The sequence below is a fragment of the Nanorana parkeri genome, unplaced genomic scaffold (assembly GCF_000935625.1).
Source record: "Nanorana parkeri isolate BGI_ZX_2015 unplaced genomic scaffold, ASM93562v1 scaffold344, whole genome shotgun sequence".
In the NCBI taxonomy this organism is placed as follows: domain Eukaryota; kingdom Metazoa; phylum Chordata; class Amphibia; order Anura; family Dicroglossidae; genus Nanorana; species Nanorana parkeri.
In genome coordinates this window covers 108,543-118,424 of record NW_017306612.1, presented here as the reverse complement: position 1 = coordinate 118,424, position 9,882 = coordinate 108,543, and the positions used below count along the sequence as shown (strand labels likewise).

At 50.1% G+C, this 9,882-nt stretch overlaps 1 protein-coding gene across 1 annotated transcript in view; it reads right to left on the bottom strand.

Moving 5' to 3' along the window:
- Positions 1-9,882, bottom strand: part of ITPK1 (inositol-tetrakisphosphate 1-kinase) — a 70,541-nt gene that overhangs the window by 59,953 nt on the left and 706 nt on the right. The gene's annotated exons all lie outside the window — the stretch shown is intronic.

Sequence of the window (9,882 nt, the reverse complement as noted above, 5' to 3'; positions counted from 1 at the left end):
GAAGTGAGAGTGAACCTTCCATTTTTACTGCGAGGTCCAATTTCACTCATCAGCATTAATCTATCATTGATCCAACATCAGCAAAGGGAGAGTTAAAGGTTAGAAATTGAAATCCCTACAGTGGCTCACTGCACATCGAGTATCATTACTCCACTTTAAGCTACTTTAGTAAAAGGAGTCCGGCCATATAAAATATTAATTGTGTTTGCAGTAGCAAGCCACGGCTGCGGGGAATCATCACAGTCCGTCACTCCCCCCAACTAACCTTGCGCCCCCCCTAAGCACTGGCCTATTAGGGCCTTAAAGAGGAGTGATCATAATGTAATTTTTAGAGAGAAAGGAAAATATTTTAGAAGCTAACCTATATTATTATTATTCATTTTTTTTAAAAATATGCTTGTCTTTGTTATTTTATTATTATTGTTATTTTTTTCCTCCAGACACGCACTGGCAGAAAAAAAAACCTCATAACGCTCTTGCTGCTGGATTCCCCTCAGACACAGAAGAAGCCTGGGAAGAAAAAAGCCACCCACCAACAGACTAATCACTTTCGGGTGGGCTGGCCCTTTAAGACATACATTCACACTATGGCAGGGGTGGCGAACCTGGGCACTCCAGCTGTTTTGGAACTACAAGTCCCATGAGGCATTGCAAGGCTCTGACAGCCACAGGCATAACTCCCAGAGGCAGAAGCATGTTGGGATTTGTAGTTTTGGCACAGCTGGAGTGCCAAGGTTCGCCACCACTGCACCATGGCATCTTTCGGGAAGGTGCATTGGATTGTCTGGGAAGGTTCTCATCCAGGTCATGGCATACCTGTAAGGAATAAATCAAGGCGACTGGACTCGTTTTTTTTCTTGAAGACGTTTCGCTGGTCATCCAACCAATTTTCTCAATTCAGAAAGCTAGTCGGTTGACCAACAAAACCTTTTCAAGAAAAATACAGCGAGTCCAGTCGCCTTGATTTATTCCTTACAGATATTGTGTGTTGGGTTGTCCTTCAGAATAAATGGCTTCTCATTCCACCAGCAGTAAAGCAAGCAGTTCCGCGACGCCATAGCGTGAACGGGCCATAAATGCGACACTTTCGGGCCCTTCCCTGGAACGCTCAGAGAAGGCCGACGCTCTGCGCCAAAATATCAGCCGGGGAGGCGATGATGTCATAAGAGGCACCAGCATCTCCTACCATGCACAATGACCGAACCTACAGAATGGCTACACCGCCGACCTCATTTCATGAGATCAATAAAAGCCAATTCCCAATGATGTGAAATACCCACAATGCTCCTAGTAGCCAGGCACAATGTAATCTAGGGTGCCTAGGCCAGGTGAAGGAGTCCATGGAATGACAGACAGACAGACAGACAGACAGACAGACAGAATGTTGTGGCAGGATCACCAAGTAAAAATAAAAAGGAAAAAACAACGAATGCAGCCACCACATAAGGCGGGGTAAATGTATTACATTTTTGTTCTTAGGTTTATATACACTTTAACTCAATATAAACTATGATAATTCATCTGAAGCGTCAAATGTAATGACAGGTCCACTTTAAAAGCACATTGGCTTGAACATTCTCCGGTCTTTCCCTCACGCAAAAGATCAGCTCATCGTTCCTAGAGCAGGAAAGATGAATCACCTTATACAATGAGTCACCGATAACACCAATCTCCCCCCCCCCCCCCCCTTCCCGGCGCTCTGGCCAGACAGGACGCAAACACATCCCGGTACCTGCGAATCTCCTATCAGTCTACTATCATCGCGTTAGGCCGCAGAACGTCACGCTATGAGGAAGGGCAAATCCACAAAACGGTTGGACTGAGAAGTCATCTGAACGAAAAGTTGACACGTGTACAGTATGCCCAATAATAACTCACAATGCATTGGTGTGCATGAGCCCCTAAAGAGGGCGGGCCAACTCCGGCCTATCAGCTTTAGAGGTTTAAACCATATGAGTAAAAGGACCATTGGAAGCCCCACCAGCGCTATTGGGGCCGGTGTCTAGGGGCTTTGGGAGTGTGTCTGTGGCATATGTTTAAGACTCTTCTGAGATCATTCAGAATTCATTGGCTGGTGCATTTGACCTGCAGGCGCACCTCCTCCGGGCCTGCAGGCGCACCTCCTCCGGGCCTCCAGGCGCACCTCCTCCGGGCCTCCAGGCGCACCTCCTCCGGGCCTCCAGGCGCACCTCCTCCGGGCCTCCAGGCGCACCTCCTCCGGGCCTCCAGGCGCACCTCCTCCGGGCCTCCAGGCGCACCTCCTCCGGGCCTCCAGGCGCACCTCCCCCGGGCCTCCAGGCGCACCTCCCCCGGGCCTCCAGGTAGGGTTGCCACCTGTCCAGGATTCACCCGCACAGTTCGGGTTTTGAATGCTGTGTTCGGGTTTCATGGCAGCAGAAACCCGGACAAAAGATGTCAGGCAGACAGGGGCAACCAGAATGAAGAAAGGGGCTACTGGCCCCCCACTGAAAATAGTCTTGACTGTGATATTTACATAAGAATGGGCGGCGCTATTTACATATGAATAAGCCGTGACTCATTCTCCCCAAAAAATGTCTGCGCGTCACTGGAGTGTTCGGGTTTCGCTTGAAGAAAAGGTGGCAAACCTACCTGCAGGCGCACCTCCTCCGGGCCTGCAGGCGCACCACCTCCGGGCCTGCAGGCGCACCACCTCCGGGCCTGCAGGCGCACCACCTCCGGGCCTGTAGGCGCACCACCTCCGGGCCTGCAGGCGCACCACCTCCGGGCCTGCAGGCTGACCTGCTTTAATAAAGTTTTGCATTATATAGTTTGTGTCAATTCCCTGTAACTGTCCCTTTTCCTGGACAGCTTGGTCTGCATGTGAGGATTCATGTCGATGGGCGTTCTAATCAGTGCGTTGGATGTTGGAATGGAAATCACAGCATTTGAAAGGAGAAGGTTGCAGTTCAGATGCACCTTCATAGACCATGCTGTGTCCGAAGAAACACAACGCAACACAACCAGGTCAAAAACGCAGCCTCTGGAAGCCATATGTACTGAACAGGAGTTTCCTGACCTGCATTTGAAGTGTGTTCCGAACGCAGGAAAACAACGCCTGTTGACACGAGCCCTTAATGTGGAGGAAATAGAATATAGGCCACTGAACTAAAAAATAAATGAATAGATTGATTATCATTATCGGTATTAACCCCGTACAGTCATCAGAATACAGTATACTTCCCTATAGGCCTATAATGAAGGTCATAACATAGACGGCGTATTACAAGGCGGACGCTTCGCAACTTTTGTATTGTTTTAAATCTTTGCGCTGTTAGCCGTCGTTCTGTCTCGCTGTGTGTAAATCAGGTTTAATGGCTGCCCTCTGGCTATGGATAATCAAAGCACTTTCACTCTCCGTCATGTCATAGCAGGTGATGGATCAGAAATGAACCTTCGGGCTTGTGTCATAGGTGCATTGCACAACTCTGCTTTCTAGGCGCGTGCCGGACAAATTATCGTCACTACAATAAATAGTGAAGAAGCCGATTCACAAATACCACAAAAGAAGTTTGCATGCAGCAGCTATAGAACCACAAGTCACCAAAGCCGGCTGTCTGGCCAGACATGCTGGGAGTTGTAGTCCCTACATGTTTACACATGAAAGAATAGACTGGGTCGCCATATTGGAGTTTATAGGAAACAGACCATCACATCGACACGAGTTTGTTGGACATCCCATTCAAAAACTCCTATGGAGTTGACCCGCCTATGCGGCTGTAACACTCCCTACTCTTTTAGGAAGGCTTTTGGAAGGTGTCTGTGGGAAACTGGCCAGTTTGTAAGGTCGGGTACTGATGCTGGATGAGAAGACCTGGATCTACATTGGCATTGCAATTGATTTCAAAAGGTGTTCAGTAGGGTTGAGGTCTCTGTGCAGGTTACTTCAGATCCTCCACACCAAGCTGGTCACACCATGTCTTTATGGAGCTGGTTTTGTACACAGTCATGTTCAGTAGGGTTCAGGTCAGGGTTCTGTGCAGGACAGTCAAGTTTCTGGTCAAACATTGTCTTTAAGGAGCCAGATCCACTCTACTTGGGAAGGCTTTCCAAGGCATTTTGGAGGGTGTCTGTTGGAATTTGGGCCCATTTGTGACATCGGATGAGAAGAGCTGGCTCACAATCAACATTCCAATTCATCCCAAAGATGTTCAGTAGAGTTGAAGTCAGGATGCTCAAGTTCCTCTGCACCAGTGGCGTCACAAGGGCGGTGCAGCCCGCACCCGGGTGGCACCATTGGAGGGGTGACACCAAAATGACTGTCATTTTGGTTTCACCCCCCCTCTGAAAAGTCGGGCGCTCGGTCATGTACCGAACGCCCGACAGTATCCGGAGAGAGAGGAGGGGACCCGGCGGCATACTTTATCCCGCCGAGTGACTGTCCCCTCCTCTCCCTGCCGGCGTCCATCACCAAGATGGCAGATAGGAGATAAGATAGGTATCAGAAGATCGCCGCGCACGGTGACGTCTCGGCGAGTGGGCGTGGTGTCACCAAGCCTCGGTACGCCTCTGCTCCCCAACAAGTCTTTATGGAGCTGGCTTTGTACACCGAGGACAGTCATGGTAGAACAGAAAAGAGCCTTCACCAAACTGTTACCACAAGGCCGGAAGAGCCCAATTGCTTAAGATGTCTTTGTATGATGGAGGAATAACAGAACCTTCACTGTAAACACCTGATCGCCATCATTTGGAGGGTTGTCTACATATTTTGGCCATATAGTGAAGCTTGACTGGTTTATTGTTGGAGGACATTTTGAGAGCGAAATCAGAGCTCTAAGCTTCCCTAGCCGTAACCCTTTCTGGCCAAGCAACCTTCAGCAGTCTGCAGAAACTGACCACACGGTCCAGTATAGATTGCTGGATCATCATAAGCGTCCTTTAAATGGGAGGGACAGGGGTAGCAAAGCACGCATATGCTGTCGGAACATCTTACCCCATCTAACTATCCCACTTTCATATATTCAAGCTTGTTCCCTGATTCGGTCTAAAATGTCCCTCGGGGGACCATTCTCTCATGGCAATGGTCGGCTAATCCCTAACCCAAGACCCAACGCTCCTCCCTGAGGCTATCAGGATACGTGAACAGAGACTGCAGCCGATCGGCCGACATTTTTCTGACTGGCTGGTCACCTACAGTTAGGATTTCAGCTACTTCGCAGTAAATCGGCCAAATTCCTAACAGTGTTTGGCCAGCTTCACGGCTCTTCCTCACTTCAGGTATGTTATCGGTAAAACACAAAGGCTGCCTTCAGTTTTGTTAAAGGAGGAACAAAAATGCATTGCGACACGTTGTTTTGTAATACGGTGACAGAAGGAACCAATGCAAACAAGAGAAGGCCCCCATGTTCCTGAGAAAACAGGTTCCGTCAAACGCAATGATAAACAAAAGAAGAAGAAGAAGAAGAAGAAGAAGAAGAAGAAGAATTCACACTGCGGTATAGGCCATGGCTAGAAGGTGTCCGGGGGTCACCGAAGCAGAGAAAGGTCATAGGCTCCTTTATGTCCCTGATGGGGAGATGTAACATCACTTCCTGCGTCACAGCAAGAAATAGGCAACAGAGGTTCTTCGCCTTCCACACTCTATTCAAGACAGGAAACATGTCAGGAGTTCCACTTTATTTCACACAGTACTACTCCTCGTACGAGCGGAGCGTTCACAGCAATCAGATCCACTAACAAAGCCAATATTGAATCTGGATCTCTCTTAGCGATGGCACGTGGTGCAAGATGGCGCGTTCACCCAGCGCTAATGGGGGGCTGAAAGCATAAAAGTCGCTAGCAAAAACAAAAGCAATTGTACGTTGTGAGCTACAACAGGCATATCCCACCCTGCCCCGCCCCTCCCCCCCGCGCCGCGTGTGGGGTTACCCGGCTGTTTAGGCCGCTTGAAAAAGTCCAATTTCAGTTTAAATCAGATAAATACATCTCAGGCACATCAAAACAAAAGGGTGTGCAGAGTCATGCAGTTCGTTCTCTTTAGAACGCAGCCATAGAGTAGAAAAGCCTGCAAAATGCTGCAAAGGAGGACCCTTGCTTTCTGTGCGGAAGCAGTGGTCACTCTGCAGAGGCGGACCCTTGCTGTGTGTGAAAGCAGTGGTCACTCTGCAGAGGCGGACCCTTGCTGTGTGTGAAAGCAGTGGTCATTCTGCAGAGGCGGACCCTTGTTTTCTGTGCGATAGCAGTGGTCATTCTGCAGAGGCGGACCCTTGCTGTGTGTGAAAGCAGTGGTCACTCTGCAGAGGCGGACCCTTGCTGTGTGTGAAAGCAGTGGTCACTCTGCAGAGGAGGACCCTTGTTTTCTGTGCGATAGCAGTGGCCGCTCTGCAGAGGAGGACCCTTGCTGTGTGTGAAAGCAGTGGTCACTCTGCAGAGGAGGACCCTTGTTTTCTGTGCGATAGCAGTGGCCGCTCTGCAGAGGAGGACCCTTGTTTTCTGTGCGATAGCAGTGGCCGCTCTGCAGAGGAGGACCCTTGCTGTGTGTGAAAGCAGTGGTCACTCTGCAGAGGAGGACCCTTGTTTTCTGTGCGATAGCAGTGGTCACTCTGCAGAGGCGGACCGTTGCTGTGTGTGAAAGCAGTGGTCACTCTGCAGAGGCGGACCCTTGCTGTGTGTGAAAGCAGTTTTCACTCTGCAGAGGTGGACCCTTGCTGTGTGTGAAAGCAGTGGTCACTCTGCAGAGGCGGACCCTTGCTGTGTGTGAAAGCAGTAGTCACTCTGCAGAGGAGGACCCTTGCTGTGTGTGAAAGCAGTGGTCACTCTGCAGAGGCGGACCCTTGCTGTGTGTGAAAGCAGTGGTCACTCTGCAGAGGAGGACCCTTGCTGTCTGGAAGCAGTGTTCTCTCTGCAGAGGGGGACCCTTGCTCTGTGTGCGGAAGCATTGGTCCCTCTGCAGGAGGTCCAACTCGCACCCCCTCAGACCTATAGCTCAAGCATCATGCTGCCTGGTGATTGGAGAGCTCTAGGACTCAGCAAAAAGGGGGCGTATCAGACCTTTGCAGAAAGACCACTGCTTCCCCAGAGAGAGCAAAGGACCTTCTCTGCATCATGCTGGGGACAGCTCAAATCCCTCGGACCCCCTCCTCCTCCATCCTGAAAGGATAACGGGCTCCAGTTTATTGTGCGGATTGGATGCAGACACAGACTTGCTGTAACAAAGAAAGTATAAGTGGAAAAGTAGAACGGCTCCACCTCGATTCGCAGGAATTAGGTGACCTGCGGCTGATACTCGTCACCTGCCGCTGAAAACTGAATCTAATTATTACCAGCTCATAAAAAGGAAATCCAGAAAGACACATTAAAGAGGCGTCGGGACTTGTTCTTACAAACAAGCTCACTGGCTCCGGTGAGACAACCTCCCCATACTGCAAGGAGTCACTCAATGGGTACCCGGAAGGGGCTCAAACCATAGAAATAGAGCAAGGAGCCCCAGACCAAAAGATGAGAGTCTGTGATGCTTCTCGTCTCTAATTTATAAAACAGCTGACACGTTTCAGGGACCAAAACACTCCCTCCTTCATCAGGGCTACAAAATCAACATAAAACATGATCAAAATAGAAGTTTGTGTCCACGGCCATAAATGACACTTATTAAAAGTGCTTTATTCATAACAAAAATCATAGAAATATTCCAATAATGCATTAAAAAAAAAATCACTCTGCAGTGAAATGTCACATTGGAGTGAATATTGCATGAAATGGAATAATATACATAAAATAAAACAAAAAAATGTAAATATAAAAGATGTAGAAAAGAATAATAGTGTCCATAAGGCCTCATAGTTCTGTTGCCGTAGTGCCAGGGGCGTATCTGACGCGAGGCAAACAAGGCGTTTGCCTGGGGCGGCAGATTCGCAGAGGGCGGCAATTGCTGCGGGGAGAGAAGATTGAGAGAAGGGGAGAGAACCTTAGGACATCGTAGCGGCGGTGACGCGGACGCGGGTTGCGGGCCCGGGAACGTGGACGGCTTCTTGCGCGGACTGCGGCTCCCGGCGGTGACCATACAGCGTGCGGCGCTGGTTTGACTGCTCCGGTGAGTGATTGTCGGGGGGGTTGTGGTGTTGTTCGGTGATGGCAAGGCGGCGGCGGCTCATGATGTCAGCCGGGGGGATTGTTGTTTGCTGATGGCGAGGCGGCGGCTCATGATGTCAGCCCCCTTGGTGCCTTCGGCTGTCGGCCAGTCCATGAAATGTTAATGTTAGTCCGGGGGGCGGCCGCGGCGCTGTCCTACCTAGGTCAGCGGGTTTCCTAAATACACCGCTGCATAGTGCCCGGGGTTTGACAGCCCTGAACCCTGAAGTGCTCAGGGCGGAGCACTTCCTGGTTCGGACGGAATTTCAGGGGGAAATCAGTAAATGGATTCTGGAAGCAGCAATGACAGATGGCTTCGGATAGATGCGGCCACTCGGCACGTACAAAGCAACATCAGGCTAAAGCTGGCCATAGACCTTACAACCATCGCCAGACTTTTGTAGAAAAGTAGAACGCAAGGCATCTCGGACAGGCAGATCGTACTTGCGATCATCGCAAGCCGGCCCCGCTGAGGGGCGGGCTTCCGATGACTGCAATGCTGAACGGGCAGCGTGCGCTTGCGCACACCGGCACCTTGCGGTGTTTATCTTACGAGCATGCCACAAACCCGCCGACAATCGTACGATGCTCGGCTGGTTTTCGAACATGCTCATAAAGACAAAAGACCTGCGACCGTACAGTAGAAACGGTCGCACGCCTTCCATACACCTGCCGATTATCGTACGATCGCGGGTTTTCCCGCGATTATTGTACGATAATCAGCAGGTGTATGGGCACCTTAACAGTGGACGAAGCGACTAGCGTCTGCCTCCAGTTAGATTGCAGACGGATGCAAGCTTGCATTTGGGGTGATCGTCTGTCTCTAGCTGGAGATAATCGCTTAAGTTGCGAATACCTACGAAGGCGGGCAGCTGTGCCCACTGCCAATCTGTCATGGTCGTAAATGGGCTGAGCTGAAGCAACAATATGGAGCCACCTGTGATCCTCTGCCTCAAGGATCCATTTGCTGATCTCCTCTGGGTTGCATGAACCAGGAAGCGCTCAGCTCTGAGCACTTCAGGGTTCAGGGCTGTCAAACCCCAGCCGCTCTGGCCATGGCTGAAGCTGAACAAGCACAGTCTGTACTCAATCAGCAGAGGTGACATTAGCAGTCTAATAGACTACCGGCAAGTCTTTAAAGAGAACCTGTCACCGGCACTATGCTGTCACATGGGGGGACTTGTTTCTGATAATACAACCTAGGCTTATTGAAAAAAAAAGAAATCCCTTTCATGTAGTGAGCGCCGCCTTATGTCTGCCCATCACTTCCAACAACTTCCTGGATCCCCAGTGTGCTTTGCATCTCTTTCCCTGCTGCTTGATGTGATGCAATCTCCATTTCTCAAGACTACATATACCATCATGCATTGCTTGCCACATACACATAAACTGAAACACATATGTCGGGTCAAGAAAACTGCGACTGCGCCGCACATTGGGTAACGCTGCAGACGTCCGAATGAAGCATGAAAAAAATATCGGCTCTGGCAGTGAAAGGGTCAAGGGTCATAGAGCATGCACATGTGACCTCATCATACAGACTGCAGACGCAGCCTAAAACCCGGGTGTTTTACCGACGTGAGCGCATTTGGGGTTTCTGCTTGTGTCAGCTTATGACAACTGTGAGCAGGAAGTCCTTTCTGGTGCAACGCATTGTGCGGCTTCATGTCGGATTGAAACACTTCAAACAAAAGGCAGAGCGGCCGCCGACACGTCACATGGGAGAGCGGAGAATTTTACAGATGGCTGGAATTGTGGAGAATGAAATGAAAAGTGGAGTTTTCCTTTAAAAAGGAA